This window comes from Podarcis liolepis (assembly GCF_965112155.1).
Source record: "Podarcis liolepis genome assembly, chromosome: 18".
NCBI classification, from domain to species: Eukaryota; Metazoa; Chordata; class Lepidosauria; order Squamata; family Lacertidae; genus Podarcis; species Podarcis liolepis.
The window spans coordinates 12,379,252-12,400,396 of NC_139572.1; positions in this window are offsets into that span (position 1 = coordinate 12,379,252).

The following is a 21,145-nucleotide window of genomic DNA, read 5'->3' on the forward strand; positions in this document are numbered from 1 at the left end:
TCTGGGTTAGCGGAGTCTGTAATCTGAAGCGTCTGTAACCTGAAGCGTCTGTAACCCGAGGTATTATCTTTTGATTGATTACCCCATTCTGTACACACGTTTGTTTTGATGCAGATTTCATTATTTCCAAGCTCACTAATGCAGTGCACGATTGACTATCTCCATACATTTGGATGGGCAAATCTAGGTCTTTTAGTACCTGGATAAACCACATTACATGCTAGCAACAGACTCCCGTATTAGATATCTTCAGTGGTAGCAGCAGCAGTATAGGAAAAGGCAGTAGAGGCGGCAGCGGCAGCAATATAAGCACAGGAGGTAGAGGCAGTGGCATAGGCACAGGCGGCAAAGGCAGTATAGGTACAGGCGGTAAAGGCACCAGTGGCATAGGCAAAGGCAGTAGAGTTATCGGCGGCATAGGAATTGGCGGTAGAGGCATCAGTGGCAGTGAAAGTGGCACAGGCCGTAGGTAGAGGCACAGGAGGCAGTGGCACATGCGGTGGAGGCACAGACTGTAGAGGCACAGGTCGCAGCAGCATAGGCGGTAGAAGAAGAAGAAGAGTTTGGATTTGATATCCCGCCTTTCACTCCCCTTCAGGAGTCTCAAAGCGGCTAACATTCTCCTTTCCCTTCCTCCCCCACAACAAACACTCTGTGAGGTGAGTGGGGCTGAGAGACTTCAGAGAAGTGTGACTGGCCCAAGGTCACCCAGCAGCTGCATGTGGAGGAGTGGAGACACGAACCCGGTTTCCCAGATTACGTGACTACCGCTCTTAACCACTACACCACACTGGTAGAGGCACAGGAGGCAGTGGCAGCGGCACAGGTGGTAGAGGGACAGGCGATGAAGTCATCAGTGGCAGTAGCACACGCAGAGGTACAGGCATTAGAGGTACAGGCAGTGGAGGCATCGGTGGCACAGGTAATAATAATAATAATAATAATAATAATAATAATAATAATAATAATAATTGTCAGAGCTGCTTGAAGATCCTAGCTCACAGAGGATCACGCTAGCCAGCGATCATTAAGTAAAAGTCTTTATTGAATTACAGTTTCCATTCTCACGCTGCTGCGCGCAACTCTACGTCTAGTAGCTAGATCGGCGAAGCTCCGTCTGAGTCTCCGCCCCGTGTGCACCAACTTAATATCCTAGCCTTGCTCCACCTTTTCCGCCTGACTGTCCTCCTCTGGGTCCCTCTACCCCCCGGGGCTTCTTCCTTCCGGGATTCTTCTGACGCTGACCCGGACCCTCCTGCCTCCTTGCGCCGGGCTTTAGGACCTGGTTCCCTTTCGGGGCTGCTTACTGCGCCGCCTTCCTCTGCATTTGAACTTGGCGCGCGCGCCCAACCTTCCACTTTCCTCTTAACCGTTTCTTCGCTCCCCGATGGAGGTGTGGCCACTCCTGACTCATGCCCTCCCTCCTGTGGTGAGCTGCCAGCGCTTCCCCCCTGGCTCCCTTCCTCTTCCCTGCTTCCTGGTGGTGACGCTGGTCCCGATTTCCAGCTGCTCCCCCCTGAGTCCCCTCTGGCTCTATCTTCCTGGGGTGCCCCCCTAGACTCCCCCCTTGCCCTGGCCACTGGTGCTCCTTTCTGTGAATCCTCTGATTCACTGGAAAGACTAGGAGATCTCGGGTCGTCGTCATCACTCATCTTTTCTTCTGCCTCCTCCCCTTCGCTCTCTGTTTCCTCCCTTGCCCGTGCCTCTGCTCCTAAACCCCTGACATCCATCCCCCCCTCGAAGCCCCCCATTCCCCCCTCCCCTCCTTCTGGTGCTGGAGCTGGGGGCTGCTGTTGCAAAGGGACGAACGTCGGATATCGGTCGCTTCCCGTGGCGGGCCTCCATCTGAAGTCTCGCGGGTCTTCCTCCCTGCTCTCGTCGACAACGGTCACCTCCGCTTCCATCTCTGTGCCGCCGTGCTCGAAACCAGGGTCGTCCCCGAAAACGTCCATGTCCGTCTCTCCCTCACTTCCTCCTGGCGGTGTTGCTCGTCCTGGGCCTTCCAGCCACCGTCTGCGGAACTGCTCCTCTGGTCTATCGTCCCACCAATACGAGGGTTCTGATGCAGATCCCGAGGGTGACCCCTCCGGGGAACGGACGTCTTGTGTCGGGTCCTCGTCCGAGTCGAACCCCCGGAAAGTGCTGGCCGAAAGCGTGGGCGTGAAAAGCCAGTCGTCGAAAAAGTCTGCTGGCATAGGTCTATGGGGGAAGAGGGCATGAAACTCGTCTTTGAGGAGAGGTTCGTCCAAGGCGTAGCCCGGCACCCAGCTGTTCGCACTGGCCGGGGTGCCCTCCTTGGCGAGAAAGTATTCTACCCCCTCTTCCCCCCATCTGGAGTCCAAAATCTCCGTGACTTCGTTGATGCGCTCCTTCTGTGCCACTCCCGCGTGCCCTGTTCTGTCTCTGACCGGACTCGGCGCCGTTCCGGGTTCCTGGAACCTGTGCGGTGCCTTGTAGGGAGTGAGCACCGACCTGTGGAATACCGGATGCATTCTGGAACCCTCCGGAAGTGCCAGTCTGAAAGCTACCGGGTTGACCTGCTCTTCGACTAGGTAGGGCCCCAGTTGTTTATGCCCTAGTTTCTTCTTGGCCAACGACCTGGCCGGCACTGCGTGGGCTGCTAACCAAACCCAGTCTCCCACGTGGAGCTCTTCGCCAACCCTTCTGTGCTTGTCCGCTTGTACCTTGTATGCGTGCTTGGCCAGCTCCAGGTGGCGCCTCAGCTGATCGTGGACTTCCTGCAGCTCCGACGCGAACGCATCTGCTGTCTGCGGCTCCCCCTCCCCCATTCTTTCCAGTCCCGGGAAGGTTCTGGGGTGCCTCCCGTTGTTGGCGAAGAACGGCGTGACCCCCGTGGACACGTGCTTCGTGTTGTTGTAGGCGAACTCGGCAAGCGGCAGGTAATCCACCCACGTCGCAGGCTGTTGATTTGCATAACATCTCAGGTACTGCTGCATGATGGCATTGACCCGCTCCGCTTGCAGACCGTGAACCTTGAACACGTGGTCTATGAACAGTTTGGCGGTTTGCTCCGCCGTAGCCACCTTAGCACACGGAATGAAATGCGCCATCTTGGAAAACAGGTCTACCACCACCAGCACTGCCGTCTTGCCCCTCGAGCTGGGCAGATCCGTGACAAAGTCCAGGGCCACCCTTTCCCAAGGTTCGACCGGAGTTTGCAGCGGTTCCAACAGTCCGGCCGGCGGTTTGTGCACTGGTTTGGCCCTCTGGCAGGTGTCACACCTCGCCACGTAGTCTGCGACCTCCCCTCTCATTCCAGGCCACCAGAAATCCCTGGCTACTAATTCCACCGTCTTCTCCTTGCCAAAGTGCCCGGCCGTGGGCGCGTCGTGCAGCTGCTGCAGCACCTTGGCGCGAAGGTCGTCTCCCGGCACGTAGATGGCCCCTTTACGGATGAGCAATCCATCTCGTAGCTGGAAACCGTCGGCCGCAGCCGTGCCCCTTTGCACCTCTGCCATCTTTGCTTGCGCGAAGGAGTCATCCTGCAACGCTCGTCGCACCGCCTCCAGGTCCACGGTGGCCGCGGCGCACGCCCATACTGTTGGTGCGAAGATGTGCATGGCGGCCGCTGGCGTTGCGTCCTCCAGATACTGTGGCTTACGGGAGAGGGCGTCCGCCATGATGTTAGTGTCCCCCGGGACATACTCTATGCGGAAGTCGAAGTTCGCAAAAAACTCAGCCCAACGTATCTGCCTCTGGTTTAGGAACTGTGCCGTGCGCCAGTGCTCCAGATTCTTGTGGTCCGTGCAAACCTGCACCGTGTGCTTGGCGCCGATCAGGAAGTGCCTCCACGCTTTGAACGCTGCATGAATGGCCAGCAACTCCCTGTCCCAGATGGTGTAGTTCTGCTCGGACTTGCTGAGCTTCCTGGAGTAAAACGCTGCCGGTCGCCACACCCCCTGCTGGTCCTTTTGCAGCAGGACCGCCCCCACGGCTCTGTCCGAGGCGTCTGTCTCCACCCTCATCGGCCTGCTGGGGTTGACGTGAAGCAGCTGCTCTTCCGACGCGAAGAGACGCTTGAGTGCCTGAAAGGACTGCTCCGCCTCCTCTGTCCAAACGAACTTCTTTTTCTTGGAGCTAAGCGTGTCTGTGATGGCCGCTGTCTGCATAGCGAAGCCCTTGATAAACTTGCGATAGAAGTTCGCAAAGCCGACAAACCTCTGGACCTCCTTCCGGTTGCGTGGACTCTTCCAATCCAATACCGCGCGAACCTTGGCGCTGTCCATGGCGAGCCCCTTGTCAGACAACTTGTAGCCCAGAAAATCCACCTCCGTCACGTCAAATTGGCACTTCTCCAGCTTGGCGTAGAGCCTATGTTGCTTTAGTCTGGTCAGCACTTCCTTGACGTGTCTGTCATGCTCCTGCTGCGATTCCGAAAAGATCAGGATGTCATCTAAGAAACAGACGCACGTCTTGTAGAGAAGTCCCGCCAACACGTGATGCATGAAAGCTTGAAAAACGTGGGAGCCATTTTGCAATCCAAAGGGCATAACTCTGTATTCGTAGGTACCCAGTGGCGTGAACATGGCCGTCTTCCACTCATCTCCCTCCCGCATACGAATGAGGTTGTACGCCCCTCGCAGGTCTAACTTGGTGAACACTTTCCCCTTCCGCACCTTCGCCAGGAGGTCGTCGATTCGGGGCATGGGGAAGTCCGACGGCTTGGTCCCATTGTTTAAAATGCGATAGTCCACGACCAGTCTTTTTTGGGGCGTGTCTCGCTTTTTAACAAAGAATACTGGACTGCCCCCCGCTGCCTTGGACTCTCGGATGAAACCGCGCTCCAAATTATGATCTATGAACTGTTTGAGTTCCTGCAGCTCGTCCTCTGACATGGAATACAGTTTCCCCTTAGGCAGCGCCACCCCCGGCAGCAGGTCAATCTTGCAGTCATATGGTCTGTGAGGGGGTAGCCTGTCTGCCTCCTTCTCGCAGAAAACTTCCAAAAATTCTGCGTACTTGTGGGGAATCGCTTGCAGCGTGCCTAGCAGCAGCTGTGACTCCTCTTCCTCTCCTTCCTGCCGGGGCACGATGCAGTGTTCAGCACAAAAGGAAGAGCCGAAGATCAGCTGCCTCTGGTACCAAGCCAGCGTTGGGCTGTGCTTGTCCAGCCAACTCATTCCCAATACAATGGGCGTATCCGATAGTTGAGTGACATTGAAGCTGATGATTTCTTTGTGATTTCCAAGTCGCATCGCCATGGGCGGCGTCTGCTTCACCACTTGCCCCCCTAGCAACTCCCTGCCATCCACCGTGACAACCTGCAGGGGCAGTGTGGCCGGCAGCAACTGTATAGCGTGCTTGTCGACAAAGTCCTGCCCTATAAAGTCCGCGTTGCTGCCCGAGTCAACTGTGATGGGCACGTCAGTGGTGATTCCATTGGGCAGCTGGAGAGATGCGGTGAGCCTCACCACTGGTTTGGGCGGGAGGGGGTTCACGGGCTGTAAAACCTCTGGGGACTGCGTCACTAACACGTCTGGCTGGGCCCCAGGGCCTCTTCCTCCAGCCAGACTGCGTCGTTTCCCTGCTGTGGTCCCCCTTGCTGCGTTGCTGCAGTCACCATTGCCGAGGCTGCAGTAAGCTTGTGGAGCCTCTGGGGACACTCTTTTGCCATATGCCCTGGCTCCTCACAGACGTAACACTTCCTGTTCCCTCTAGGAGGCTTCACTTTCACTGCTGCCGGTGCTAGGGCTCTGGTTGCTGACTGAGCCCTTGCACCTCCAACCTCCATAGGTTCGGCTCCTCCTCCTGGCGGAGGCGTGGATTGCGCCCGCGCTGCTTCTCTGGGAAGGAAGGAGGGGCCCCTGGCTGGTTCGCGCCCTCCACGCCCTTTGTCCCTGCTCCACGGACGTCCTTCCAGCCTCACCCCCACTGCCAGTGCCCTCTGAACGACCTCCTGGGTGGTTCGGGGTCTCTCCCCCCTCGCGATCTCATCTTTAATCGAGTTGTGCAGCCCCTCCCAAAAGAGGTCTCTTACAGGAGCCGAATCTCTGTCCCATTCCAGGGCACTGACCAAGGCGAAAAAGCGGGCATGATACTGCCTGACGCTGGCCCTCCCTTGTCTCAGCCCATGCACCTCCTTCCGTGCAAGATCCACGTCAATACTTGATAAAAAACACCCATCCATCGCTTTAATAAAGGCATCTGCATTCTGGAGCGCCGGATCCTTATCTCTCCATAAATTGCGTAGCCATGCTCTAGCATCCCCATGCAAATGGGACATGATGAATCCCACTCTCTCTTGCTCATCTCTAAAGTCTTTATGCAGCAGTTGCAGTGCGCACAGTACGTCGGCTCTAAAGTTGGGATACTGTTGCAGGTTCCCATCGAAGTGAGAGACCAGCCCGCCTGTCCGTCTCGCCAACCCAATTCCCTCCTGCCGGGGTGTCTGCTTTGTCAGCACGTCTAACCTGACCTGGAGATCCCTGCAGGCGGCAGCTGCTTCCTCCTCTCTCTTCCTGGATGCGAGAGCCTCGGCATTCAGTTGTGCCACTGCTTTTCTGAGTTCCTCTATCTGCTGCTCAGCCGTCATGTCGTCTGCCGTTCGTGAGCTCGCTAGTAGGCACCTGTTTCTCTCCCCTCCTCGAGGCTGTAGATGCCCACAATCGTGAGACGGAGCTTACTGTCAGAGCTGCTTGAAGATCCTAGCTCACAGAGGATCACGCTAGCCAGCGATCATTAAGTAAAAGTCTTTATTGAATTACAGTTTCCATTCTCACGCTGCTGCGCGCAACTCTACGTCTAGTAGCTAGATCGGCGAAGCTCCGTCTGAGTCTCCGCCCCGTGTGCACCAACTTAATATCCTAGCCTTGCTCCACCTTTTCCGCCTGACTGTCCTCCTCTGGGTCCCTCTACCCCCCGGGGCTTCTTCCTTCCGGGATTCTTCTGACGCTGACCCGGACCCTCCTGCCTCCTTGCGCCGGGCTTTAGGACCTGGTTCCCTTTCGGGGCTGCTTACTGCGCCGCCTTCCTCTGCATTTGAACTTGGCGCGCGCGCCCAACCTTCCACTTTCCTCTTAACCGTTTCTTCGCTCCCCGATGGAGGTGTGGCCACTCCTGACTCATGCCCTCCCTCCTGTGGTGAGCTGCCAGCGCTTCCCCCCTGGCTCCCTTCCTCTTCCCTGCTTCCTGGCGGTGACGCTGGTCCCGATTTCCAGCTGCTCCCCCCTGAGTCCCCTCTGGCTCTATCTTCCTGGGGTGCCCCCCTAGACTCCCCCCTTGCCCTGGCCACTGGTGCTCCTTTCTGTGAATCCTCTGATTCACTGGAAAGACTAGGAGATCTCGGGTCGTCGTCATCACTCATCTTTTCTTCTGCCTCCTCCCCTTCGCTCTCTGTTTCCTCCCTTGCCCGTGCCTCTGCTCCTAAACCCCTGACAATAATAATAATAATAATTTATTTATACCCCGCCCATCTGGCTGGGCCTCCCCAGCCACTCTGGGCGGCTTCCATAAAAACCAAAAATACAGTAAAATATCACACGTTAAAAACTTCCCTGAACAGGGCTGCCTTAAGATGTCTTCTGAATGTCAGGTAGTTGTTTATCGCTTTGACATCTGCTGGAAGGGCGTTCCACAGGGCGGGCGCCACTACCGAGAAGGCGAGACAGTCTGCAGGCAGATAGGGTCTCAGCCTACGTACCAGATGGAGCTGGTAAACAGCTGCCCTGGACACAGATTTGACCTGTGCCTCCATGGACAGCTGTGAGTCCAAAATGACTCCCAGGCTGCGCACCTGGTCTTTCAGGGGCACAGTTACCCCATTCAGGACCAGGGAATCCTCCACACCTGCCCGCCTCCTGTCCCCCAAAAACAGTACTTCTGTCTTGTCAGGATTCAACCTCAATGTGTTAGCCGCCATCCATCCTCCAACCGCCTCCAGACACTCACATAGGACCTTCACCGCCTTCACTGGTTCTGATTTAAAAGAGAGGTAGAGGTACAGGCAGTAGCGGCACAGGCATTAGAGGCACAGGCAGCAGCAGCACAGACAGCAGAGCCACAGTTGATAGAGGCACAGGCGATAGCAGCGGCAAAGGTGGTAGAGGTACAGGAGTAGAGGCACAGGAGGCAGAGGAGGCATTGGTAGCGGCAGGGGTGGCAGAGGCACAGTGGCAGCAGCACAGGCAGTAGAGGCACAGGCAGTGGAGGCATCAGTGGAGGGGAGAGACTCCATCAGGCAAGGCCTCCTTCCACCTGCCTTGCCTCACCCTCCAGCCCTAGGAGTCCTCATAAGTTCCTGGAGGAAGAACTGTGAGGGGAGAGACAGGCGGCAGTGGCACAGGCAGTAGAGGCACAGGCGATGGAGGCATCAGTGGCAGAGGCAGCGGCACAGGTGGTAGAGGCACAGGCGGCAGCGGTACAGGCACAGGCGGTAGAGGCATTAGCAGCTGTGGCAGAGGCATACGTGGTAGAGGCACAGGCGGCAGCGGCACAGACAGTACAGGGATAGGTGGTGGAGGCAGAAGAGGCCGGGGCAGCGGCACAGACGGTACAGGCACAGACGGTACAGGCACAGTCGGTGGAGGCACAGGCAGTAAAGGCATTCGCAGCAATGGTAGAGGTACAGGCAGCAGTGCCAGAGGCACAGGCAGTATATGCACAAGCGGCAGTGGCATAGGTGGTAGAGGCACAGGCAGTAGAGGCAGCAGCGGCTGCAGAATAGGCACAGGCGGTGGAGTCACCAGTGGAGAGGTACAGGCGGTAGAGGCGGCAGCGGCATAGGCAGTAGAGGTATCAGCGGCAGCGGCAGCAGCACCACAGGCAGTAGAGGCACAGGCGGAAGCAGAAGCGGTACAGGCAGTAGAGGTACAGGCGGTAGAACCACGAGCGGCATTGGCATTGGTGGTAGAGGCACAGGTGGCAGCGATAGCGGCACAGGCAGTAGAGGCACAGGCGGGTGTGATGGCCTGGGATTCCGAGTCTGAGAGTGATCCGGAGGAATCCCAGCCGGCACAGGAGTCCCCGCCTCCAGGGCCGGCTGAACGGGGCAAGGCCTAGATGCTGAGGAGCCTGCACCTGTGCCAGATCCTCAAGAGCAGGCACCAGGTGAAACCATTCTGGCCCCAGAGGTGCTGGAGGACTCAGTGTCTACAGGTGAGCCTCCCCCGGGGCCCAGTAACCCTTCGGCCTCTCCTGAACTGCAGAGGCTTAGGGCAGAGAGGCGAAGGGAACTGGTGTCTCCCAGGAGGAGTGTTCGCCTTAAGGCCAAGAGAGGCGGGGCTCCTGGGGGCCGGGACCGCCCCCGGCCTTAGAAGAAGATAAAGGTCAGGCAGCCCAGTCCCAGGTTGCGGGAGCAACGTCGTTGTGGAGTACCTGCTTTACCCAGACCTAGATCTGCACTCCCAGTGTGCCTGTTCCTCGCCCGGCTTCCTGCTTCTGACTCTCCGGTGTTCCTGTTCCTCGCCCGGCTGCCCGCTGCTGACCTGCCAGTGTTCCTGTTCCTCGCCTGGATTCCTGCTTCTGCCCTACCAGTGTTCCTGTTCCCCGCCTGGCTTCCTGCTTCTGCCCTACCAGCGTTCCTGTTTCCCCGCCCGGCTCCATGTTTTGGACCTCGCGTCTCATCTAGTGATCGTCTACCCTGCTAGAGACTCTGGACTGAACTTGGGCTACGGTAATAGTACCTTTCCCCCCCCCCCCGGGACCAGCACAGTTTGCTCCCGCCACACCCGCACTCCCTCTTTGTTGGGGTGCGTTCGGGAAGAGTCAGAAGCCATGGCCGACCAAGCGGCTACACTGTTGGCAATAGCCCAGGAGAACCAGGCCTTGACGCACACCGTGCAGCAGCTCAGTAACGCGGTTACGGCACTTCAGCAGCGGTTGGACGCCCTACCGGCTCCTGGGGCTGACGCCCCGGCTCCTGGCAAGTACCCAGTGGCCTTGCCTGAGAAATTCGATGGGGCCCCGGCCAGCTTTCCCATGTTCCTTGCCCAGGCCAAGCTGTATATTCAGGGGCGCGCCCGGAACTTCCCTGACGACCGCACCAAGGTGCACTTTTTGATTAGTTTGTTAAAGGACCAGGCGGCCAAGTGGGCGTTGCTGCTGCTCAGGCAAGACTCCCCCTTGCTGGCAGACTATGTGGGGTTTTGCAATCTGTTGGAGGCCGCGTTCGGCAACCCCCAGAAGGGGAGTCAAGCCAACCGGGCGATTCGTCGGTTGAAACAGGGCAAGTCCACGGTGGCCGCATACACCACGGAATTCCGGCTGCTGGCACAGGTCTTGACCTGGAATGACTCTGCTCTTCGGGACCAGTATCTCGAGGGGCTTTCAGATGAGATACTGGACCAGCTGGCCACAATGGAACGCCCCACCACACTAGACACCCTCATTCAACGGAGTCTACAGATAGACGAGCGGCTAGAGGACCGTCGTCAGGCTCGGGGCCGCCGGCACTTCCAGTTCTCAGCCCCAGTTTCTACCAGCAGCCCCACAGGCCCAGCTGAGTCATTGGAGGAACCTATGCAGCTTGGGGCAGTGCGGCCACGCCTCTCCCCCGCAGAGAAGTCGCGGCGTCGGGAGGGGAATTTATGTCTCTATTGTGGCGGAAGCGGACACTATGCCCGGTCCTGCCCTGAGAAACGCCAGCCACAGGGAAACCGCCAACCCCAGTAGCTGATGGCCCTGGCTACCTGGGGTCCCAAACAGCACAGAATGGGGCCGCACCAATTGAACTACAGCACCTTATGGTTCCGGTACGTCTATACCCTCCAGGAGGGCCCTGGATTCTTACCCATGCTCTGGTGGATTCGGGGGCAACCCGCTCCTATATGGACGCTGCTTTTGCTGCCCATCATCGGGTGCCACTTCAGAACAAGCCAGAACTGGTACAGGTGGAGGCAATCGACGGACGGCTCCTGCGTTCGGGTGCCGTTACTCAGGAGACCCAGCCCCTGGTCCTGTGCCTCCAGCAGCACCGTGAGATGCGAACTTTGGATATTGCCTCCATGCCCCGGTTCCCCCTGGTGCTTGGGATGGACTGGCTGGAGGCTCACAATGTGCAGATTGACTGGGTCAAACGGACTGTACACTTCCCAGACCCAAGTTCTCCTGCTGAGACTGAGATGCTGGCAGCTGCGCCCACTGAGGAGGCTGCTGCGACGCTCCCCGCTGAGTACCAGGACTATCACGACGTGTTTGAGGAACGGGGGGCAGACCAGCTGCCGCCGCATCGGTCCTTTGACTGCGGCATAGACCTCCAGCCCGCAGCGCCCCTACCGGTGAGTCGCTTATACTCTTTAACAGAGCCAGAGCGCGAGGCTTTGCAGGACTTCTTGCGCAAGAACCTGGAGCGTGGGTTCATTAGGCCTTCTACCTCGCCCACTGCTGCGCCAGTGCTCTTTGTTAAAAAGAAATGTGGGGAGCTCCGCCTTTGCCATGATTACCGGGCCCTGAACAAAATTACCATCCCAGACCGGTACCCCTTGCCCCTTATTTCGGAGTTACTGGAGCGGGTGCAAGGGGCGCAGGTGTTCACCAAGCTAGACCTCCGGGGTGCCTACAATTTGATTCGGATCCGAGCCGGGGATGAGTGGAAGACAGCATTCGGGACCCGGTACGGGCAGTTCGAATACCTGGTTATGCCCTTCGGTTTGTGCAACGCGCCTGCTGTGTTCCAACGGTACATCAACCACGTGTTCCAGGACTTGCTAGACAAGTACGTGGTGGTGTACTTGGATGACATTCTGGTTTACTCCCGTGACCCGGCGCGCCACGAGGGCCATGTCCGGACCGTGCTGCAGCACTTGCGCGAGCATCGTCTGTATGCAAAGCTCAGCAAGTGCGAGTTCCATCAGCGGTCAGTGGACTTCCTGGGTCACCGACTCTCACCAGGTGGGGTGCAGATGGATCCTGGGAAGGTGGCAGCGGTTCGAGAATGGGCGGCACCTCGGAACCGCAAGGACCTACAGCGTTTCCTGGGGTTCGCCAACTACTACCGGACCTTCATTGCGGATTATGCTCACCGCACCACCCCGTTGACCCGGCTACTGCGCCCCAAGACGCCGTTTTCCTGGGACAAGGAGGCGGAGGAGGCATTTCAAGGGTTGAAGGCCTGTTTCCAGAGAGCGCCAATCTTGCAACATCCGGATCCTTCTCGACCCTTTCTGGTAGAGACTGATGCCTCCAGTACGGCTCTCGGTGCCGTCTTGTCTCAGCAGCACGGACCGGAATCGCCACTCTTACCCTGCGCCTCCTATTCCCGCCAGCTCCTTCCAGCGGAGCGTAACTATACCGTGTGGGAGCGGGAACTACTGGCCATCAAGGTGGCCTTTGAGGTTTGGCGCCACCATCTTGAAGGAGCACGACACCCGGTGGAGGTGAGAACCGACCACCGGAACCTGGAATACCTCCAGACCACCCGCAAGCTGAACCAAAGGCAGATCCGGTGGGCGTTGTTCTTTTCCCGGTTCCAGTTCCGGATCCGCTACATACCTAGCTCCCAAAACCAGAAGGCGGATGCCCTGTCCCGGAAACCTGAAGAGAACGCAGACACGGTTCAGCAAGCAGTACCCACCACGATCCTACCACCAGCTGCATTCCTGGCCACACAGGAGGTTGAGCCACTGCAGGCTCGGGTGCGGGAACAGCAGCGGGTCGACGCTTGGGCCCAGGAACGACTCCGGGAACTGGCCGAAGGGTCATGCCCTCAGTATCCAGGGCTGGTCTCGCATCAGGGTCTTCTGCTGCACCACGGGCGCCTGTACATCCCACCAGGGCCGCTGCGGGCTGAGGTTCTCCAGATGACCCATGATGCTCCAGCGGCAGGGCACTTTGGGCAGTATCGGACCACCCATCTGGTAAGCCGTGAGTTTTGGTGGCCCCGTCTGAAGGCTGACGTGGCTCGCTACGTCGCTGGTTGTGATGTCTGCAGGCGGGCCAAGGGGCCTACCGGACGACCCCCCGGCCTTCTTCAGCCGTTGCCGGTTCCACCACGTCCTTGGCACACAGTTTCTCTGGACTTTGTAGTGGAGTTACCCCCGTCTCGTGGCTGCACCTGCCTTCTAGTTTTCTCCGACCATTTCACGAAGATGGTGCACTGTGCCCCCTGCCCATCCGTACCCTCAGCTAAGGAAACCGCGCAGCTGTACCTTCAGCATGTCTTCCACCTGCATGGCCTACCTGAGCGTGTGGTGTCCGACCGTGGCGTTCAGTTCACGTCCCGGTTTTGGCGTGCTTTGCACCAGGCCCTCGGAACAGAGGTCTGTCTCTCATCTGCTTACCACCCACAGACTGATGGCCAGACGGAACGGGCGAACGCGGTGCTGGAACAGTACCTCCGGTGTTACTGCAGCTACCAGCAGGATGACTGGGTTGACCACCTAGCATTGGCGGAGTTCGCTTATAACAACGCGGTGAATGCGTCCACCCAGCAGACCCCGTTCCAAGCCAGTTATGGTTTTCATCCACGGTTGTTTCCGGATGTGCTGCCGGCATCTGCGGTCCCTGCGGTGACAGAGTGGCTTCAGGAGCTCCAGTCCCAGCAACAGCTGTTGATGGAGCAGCTGCGCCAGGCCAAGGAGGCATACAAGGTCCAGGCCGACCGCCACCGCCAGGTGGGGCCGGAACTTCACGTCGGTGACCTGGTATGGCTCTCCACTCGCCACCTCCACCCTTCTCGGCCTTCGCGGAAGCTGGACGCCCGTTTCACCGGCCCGTTCCATATCGTGAACCAGGTCTCGCCTGTGGCATTCCGTCTCCGGTTGCCAGCAACCCTGAAGGTTCACCCGGTATTCCACAGGTCCCTTCTGAGTCCGGTGGCCCCACCCGACGAGTTCCACCCGAACCGTCCCCGACCGCAGCCAGTTTTGGTTCAGGGAGAGCCTGAGTACGAGGTGGAACGCATTCTGGACTCCCGATACCGCAGGGGAAAGCTGCAGTATCTCATTGACTGGAAGGGGTATGGGCCGGAGGACCGTTCCTGGGAACCAGCGGCCAACATCCACGTGCCTGCCTGCCTCCGAGAGTTTCATGCGGCGTACCCCAGCAAGCCGGGTCCGGACCCTCAATTGAGGGGGGGGGCTGGGAGGGGGGATGGTGTGATGGCCTGGGATTCCGAGTCTGAGAGTGATCCGGAGGAATCCCAGCCGGCACAGGAGTCCCCGCCTCCAGGGCCGGCTGAACTGGGGCAAGGCCTAGATGCTGAGGAGCCTGCACCTGTGCCAGATCCTCAAGAGCAGGCACCAGGTGAAACCATTCTGGCCCCAGAGGTGCTGGAGGACTCAGTGTCTACAGGTGAGCCTCCCCCGGGGCCCAGTAACCCTTCGGCCTCTCCTGAACTGCAGAGGCTTAGGGCAGAGAGGCGAAGGGAACTGGTGTCTCCCAGGAGGAGTGCTCGCCTTAAGGCCAAGAGAGGCGGGGCTCCTGGGGGCCGGGACCGCCCCCGGCCTTAGAAGAAGATAAAGGTCAGGCAGCCCAGTCCCAGGTTGCGGGAGCAACGTCGTTGTGGAGTACCTGCTTTACCCAGACCTAGATCTGCACTCCCAGTGTGCCTGTTCCTCGCCCGGCTTCCTGCTTCTGACTCTCCGGTGTTCCTGTTCCTCGCCCGGCTGCCCGCTGCTGACCTGCCAGTGTTCCTGTTCCTCGCCTGGATTCCTGCTTCTGCCCTACCAGTGTTCCTGTTCCCCGCCTGGCTTCCTGCTTCTGCCCTACCAGCGTTCCTGTTTCCCCGCCCGGCTCCATGTTTTGGACCTCGCGTCTCATCTAGTGATCGTCTACCCTGCTAGAGACTCTGGACTGAACTTGGGCTACGGTAATAGTACCTTTCCCCCCCCCGGGACCAGCACAGCGGGAGAGGCAGATGCAGAGGCGGTAAATGCAAAGGTGGCAGCTGCAGCTACACAGGCCATAGAGGCACAGGGGGTGGAGGCATCAGCGACAGTGGCAGTGGCACAGTTGATAGAGGCATCAGTGGCAGCGGCACAGGCAGTAGAGGAACAAGCCATGGAGGCATCAGTGGCAGAGGCACTGGCAATAGAAGCACAGCGGCACAGGCTGTAGAGGCACAGTTGCTAGGGGCAGAGGCACAGTCGGTAGAGGCAGAGGCAGCAGTGATAGCGGCACAGGCAGCAGCAGCACAGACAGTAGAGGTAAGGGTGGTGTGATGGCCTGGGATTCAGACTTGGATGCTGAACTTGAGGGATCCCAGCCTGCACAGGATTCCCCGCCTCCAGAACCAGCTGAGCCGGGGCTGGGGCTTGAGCCTGAAGGGTCCTCACCTGTGCTGGATCCTCAGGTGCAGGCACCAGCTGAGTCTGCTCTGGCTCCTGAGGTGATGGCTCCCATTGCCTGCAGGTGCTCCACTCTCAGCCCCATCAGAGGAAGCTGAGGTTGCCTCTGGGTCTGGTAACCCTCCAGCCTCTCCTGAGCTGCAGAGGCTCAGGGCAGAGAGGTGGAGGGAACTAAGTTCCCGCAGGAGGAGTGCTCACCTCCAGGCCAGGAGAGGCGAGTCACCAGAGGATCGGGGCTGCCCTAAGCCTCGGGGCAGATAAAAGCCGGCTAGTCCCAAGTTGCGGGAGCAACATGGTTGGTTGCTACTTCCTTTTTTATGATATTTATTAAGCATTTTAAAATTACAGAAGAAAACAAAGAGACAAAGAAGAAGAAAAAACAGGGGAAAAACAAACAGCAATCAAACAGTACAAATCAATAAAAAGCAAAACAAAAACATATAACGCATCAAAATCAAAAAACAAAAATAAACCACAAAAATTTAAAAACAGATCCAATATTCTCAAATTCTTGTCATTACCTTATTTCATTGACCTCCTCACACCTCCCTTTTTTGTATTCTAGTTATTAATTATCACAGCAAATCCTTCCCATTTTTCATAATATTCTGTCATTAAATTACCTTAATCTATTTTAACCTTATCTTACTATAAAAAACCCTAAAACTTAAATCTTAAATCTTATTTATACCAATTTCTCATAACCATAACATATTCTTGCATAGTTCTTTTTAACATTTCTGCTAAAGCCAAATAATTTCGTTCCAACATTTTTATAATACTCATTAATTACAAAACAATCCTAAATAATTTTTTTAAAAAACTTTCTTCCAATCTTCATCCAACGTCTCTTCCTCCTGGTCCCGGGTTTTGTCAGTCCTTTCTATCCCATCCATCTAGTTCATTAACCTGGTAATCTTATGTCCGAGGCCCTTAAGTGTCTTCCATGTCCCTTCCGCAGATCTTCTTCATATTTATACCTGTACTTTACTTTGTCTCCTGGTCCTTTCACTCGTGGAAACTCCAACTTGACAGTATTTTTGTCCCTTCTCGGCAGATCAGCCCCTTTTCCACAGTCCACACTGAACTCCATGTGGTATTTAAAAGCATGTTTCAAGGTCCCAAACTCCTCACAGCCCATTGCCAGACTTGGAAAGTCAAAACATCTCTGCATAGCCCCCCATCTCCAAGCCAAACAAAACTCTATCTCTCCAAATCTGGCTTTTTCCAAGTTCATTTGTCAGATCCAACAACTCATGTTCCTACTGGGCCACAGCTCCCTCCATCTCTGCCACCCGAGGTCCAACAACAACCTCCTCCCTCATCTGATCTGTCAGAGCACACTCCTGAGTTGATTCCTGGGTGGGCTCTATATAGATACCCACTACCTGTCCAAAATTTCTAATCGCAACAGTCATCAAATCCGTCTTCTCGGAGACTCCCGGGGTGGCACCTCTGTGATGGCCTGGGATTCCGATTCGGAGGATGAAACAGAGGAATCCCAGCCTGCACAAGAGTCCCCGCCTCCAGGGCCGGCTGAACTGGGGCAAGGCCTAGATGCTGAAGAACCTGCACCTGTGGCAGTGCATCAGGAGCTGGCCCCAGGTGAAACCCTTCTGGCCCCAGAGAGGCTTGACGACTCAGTGGCCACAGGTGAGCCTCCTCCAGGGCCCAGTAACCCTTCGGCCTCTCCTGATCTGCAGAGGCTTAGGGCAGAGAGGCGAAGGGAACTGGTTGCCCCCAGGAGGAGTGCTCGCCTTAAGGCCAGAGGAGGCGGGGCTCCTGGGGGCCGGGACCGCCCCTGGCCTTAGAAGAGGATAAAAGCCCAGTCAGCCCGGCCCCAGGTTGCGGGAGCAACGTCGTTGTTGGCTTTGGACCTTCCTGTGTTCCTGATCCCTGCTCGGCCTCCTGTTCCTGACTATCCGGTACTCCTGTTCCCTGCTCGGCTTCCTGTTCCTGACTATCCGGTACTCCTGTTCCCTGCTCAGCCCCCTGTTCCCGACCATCCGGTGTTCCTGTTCCCTGCACAGCCTCCTGTTCCAGCGTTCCTGTTCCCCGCCCGGCTCTCTGCCTCAGACCTCGCCCCTCTTCGTGTGGACTCTGCTACACCCAAGGTACCTTAACCCCGGGACCAGCACAGTTTGCTCCCGCCACACCCGCACTCCCCCTTCGTAGGGGTGCATTCGGGAGGAGCCAGAGGCCATGGCTGAACAGGCGGCTGCACTGGTGGCTTTGGCCCAGGAGAACCAGGCCTTGACTCACACCGTGCAGCAGCTCAGTGACGCGGTTGTGGCACTTCAGCAACGCTTGGAAGCCCTACCGGCTCCTGGGGCCGACGCCCCGGCTCCGGGCAAGTACCCAGTGGCTTTGCCTGAGAAATTTGATGGAGCCCCGGCCAGCTTTCCCATGTTCCTGGCCCAGGCCAAGCTGTATATTCAGGGGCGAGCCCGGAACTTTCCTGACGACCGTACTAAGGTGCACTTTTTGATTAGTTTGTTAAAGGACCAGGCGGCCAAGTGGGCGTTGCCGCTACTCAGGCAAGACTCCCCCTTGCTGGCAGACTATACGGGGTTTTGCAATCGTTTGGAGGCCGCGTTCGGCAACCCCCAGAAAGGGAGTCAAGCCAACCGGGCGATTCGGCGTTTGAAACAGGGCAAATCCACGGTGGCCGCATATACCACGGAGTTTCGGCTGTTGGCACAGGACTTGACCTGGAATGACTCGGCACTGCGGGACCAGTATCTCGAAGGGCTTTCGGACGAGGTACTGGACCAGTTGGCCACAATGGAACGCCCCACCACGCTGGACACTCTCATTCAACGGAGTCTACAAATAGACGACCGGTTGGAGGATCGTCGTCAGGCCCGGGGTCGCCGACACTTCCAGTTCACGGCACCAGCTTTTTCCAGCAGCCCCACGGTCACAACTGATTTAACGGAGGAGCCTATGCAGCTCGGGGCAGTGCGGTCACGCCTTTCCCCCGCAGAGAAGGCGCGGCGTCGGGAGGGAAATCTCTGTCTTTACTGTGGCGGAAGTGGACACTTCGCTCGGTCCTGCCCTGAGAAACGCCAGCCGCAGGGAAACCGCCAACCCCAGTAGCTGATGGCCCTAGCTACCGGGGGTCCCAAACCGTACAGAATGGGCCCGCACCAATGGACTTGCAACATCTTATGGTTTTGGTACGTTTATACCCTCCAGGTGGGCCCTGGATCCTCACCCATGCTTTGGTAGATTCAGGGGCAACCCGCTCCTATATGGACGCTGCTTTTGCCGCCCATCATCAGGTGCCACTTCGGAACAAGCCAGTACCGGTCCAGGTGGAAGCGATTGACGGACGACTTCTGCGTTCAGGTGCCGTTACTCAGGAGACCCAGCCCCTGGTCCTGTGTCTCCAGCAGCACCGGGAGTTGCGAACTTTGGACATTGCCTCTATGCCCCGCTTCCCCCTGGTGCTCGGGATGGACTGGCTGGAAGCCCACAACGTTCAGATTGACTGGGTCAAACGGACCGTGCACTTCCCAGACCCATGTTCCCATGCTCAATCCGGAATGCTGGCGGCCGCGCCCTCAGAGGAGGCAGCACCCACGCTCCCAGCCGTGTACCAGGACTACCAGGACGTGTTCGAGGAACGGGGGGCAGACCAGCTGCCGCCGCATCGGCCTTTTGACTGTGGCATAGACCTCCAACCCGGAGCGCCTTTACCAGTGAGTCGCTTATATTCCCTAACAGAGCCAGAGCGCGAGGCTTTGCAGGACTTCTTGCGCAAGAACCTGGAGCGTGGGTTCATTAGGCCTTCCACCTCGCCTACCGCGGCACCAGTGCTTTTCGTTAAGAAGAAATGTGGGGAACTCCGCCCTTGCCATGATTACCGAGCCCTGAACAAAATTACCGTCCCAGACCGGTACCCCTTACGCCTCATCTCGGAGCTGCTGGAGCGGGTGCAAGGGGCACAGGTGTTCACCAAGCTGGACCTCCGAGGGGCCTACAACTTGATTCGGATCCGAGCCGGGGATGAGTGGAAGACAGCGTTTGGGACCCGGTACGGGCAGTTCGAATATTTGGTTATGCCTTTTGGTTTGTGCAACGCGCCTGCTGTGTTCCAACGCTACATCAACCACGTGTTTCAGGACTTGTTAGACAAGTACGTGGTGGTGTATTTGGATGACATACTGATTTACTCCCGTAACCCGGCTCACCATGAGGGACATGTCCGGACTGTGCTGCAGCGCTTGCGTGAGCACCGTTTGTACGCAAAGCTCAGCAAGTGCGAGTTCCATCAGCGGACTGTGGACTTCCTTGGTCACCGGCTCTCTCCAGATGGGGTGCAAATGGACCCGGGGAAGGTGACAGCGGTTCGAGAATGGGCGGCACCCCGGAACCGCAAGGACCTACAGCGTTTCCTGGGGTTCGCCAATTACTACCGGACCTTCATCGCTGATTATGCTCATCGCACCACCCCGTTGACCCGGCTACTGCGCCCAAAGACGCCGTTTTCCTGGGACAAGGAGGCAGAGGAGGCGTTTCAGGGGTTGAAGGCCTGTTTCCAGAGGGCACCAATCTTACAACATCCTGACCCCTCTCGACCCTTTGTGGTGGAGACCGACGCCTCCAGTACGACTCTTGGTGCCGTCTTGTCTCAACAGATTGGTCCTGAAGTGCCACTCTTACCCTGTGCCTTCTATTCCCGCCAGCTCCTACCAGCGGAGCGTAACTATACTGTGTGGGAGCGGGAACTACTGGCCATCAAGGTAGCCTTTGAGGTCTGGCGCCACCATCTTGAGGGGGCACGACATCCGGTGGAGGTGAGAACCGACCACCGGAACCTGGAGTACCTCCAGACCACCCGCAAGCTGAACCAAAGACAGATCCGGTGGGCGTTGTTCTTTTCCCGGTTCCAGTTCCAGATCCGCTACATCCCTAGCTCTCAGAATCAGAAGGCGGATGCCCTGTCCCGGAAACCTGAAGACAACGCAGACACGGTACAGCAAGCAGAACCCACCACGATCCTACCTCCGGCTGCATTCCTGGCCACCCAGGAGGCGCAGCCACTGCAGGTTCGGGTGCGGGAACAGCAGCGGGTCGACGCTTGGGCCCAGGATCGGCTCCGGGAGCTGGCTGAAGGGTCCAGCCCACAGTATCCGGGGCTGGTCCTGCATCAGGGCCTTCTGCTGCATCACGGTCGTCTGTACATCCCGCCAGGGCCACTACGGCTGGAGGTTCTCCGGATGGCCCATGATGCCCCAGCAGCGGGGCACTTTGGACGGTATCGGACCACCCATCTGGTCAGTCGTGAGTTTTGGTGGCCCCGCCTGAAGGCTGACGTGGCTCGCTACGTTGCTGGTTGTGATGTCTGCCGGCGCGCCAAGGGACCTACCGGGCGACCCCCCGGCCTACTTCAGCCATTGCCAGTTCCACCGCGCCCTTGGCACACGGTTTCGTTGGACTTTATAGTGGACTTACCCTCGTCTCGTGGCTGTACCTGCCTTCTGGTTTTCTCCGACCATTTCACCAAGATGGTGCACTGCGCTCCCTGTCCATCTGTACCCACAGCCAAGGAAACTGCTCAGCTGTACCTTCAGCATGTCTTCCGCTTGCATGGCCTACCTGAGCGCGTGGTGTCCGACCGGGGCGTTCAGTTCACATCCCGGTTCTGGCGAGCATTACACCAGACCCTCGGGACAGAGGTCTGCCTCTCGTCAGCCTACCACCCACAGACCGATGGCCAGATGGAACGGGCGAACGCGGTGCTGGAGCAGTACCTCCGGTGTTACTGCAGCTACCAGCAGGATGACTGGGTCGACCACCTGGCATTGGCAGAGTTCGCCTATAACAACGCGGTGAATGCGTCCACCCAGCAGACCCCGTTCCAGGCCAGTTATGGTTATCATCCACGGCTGTTTCCA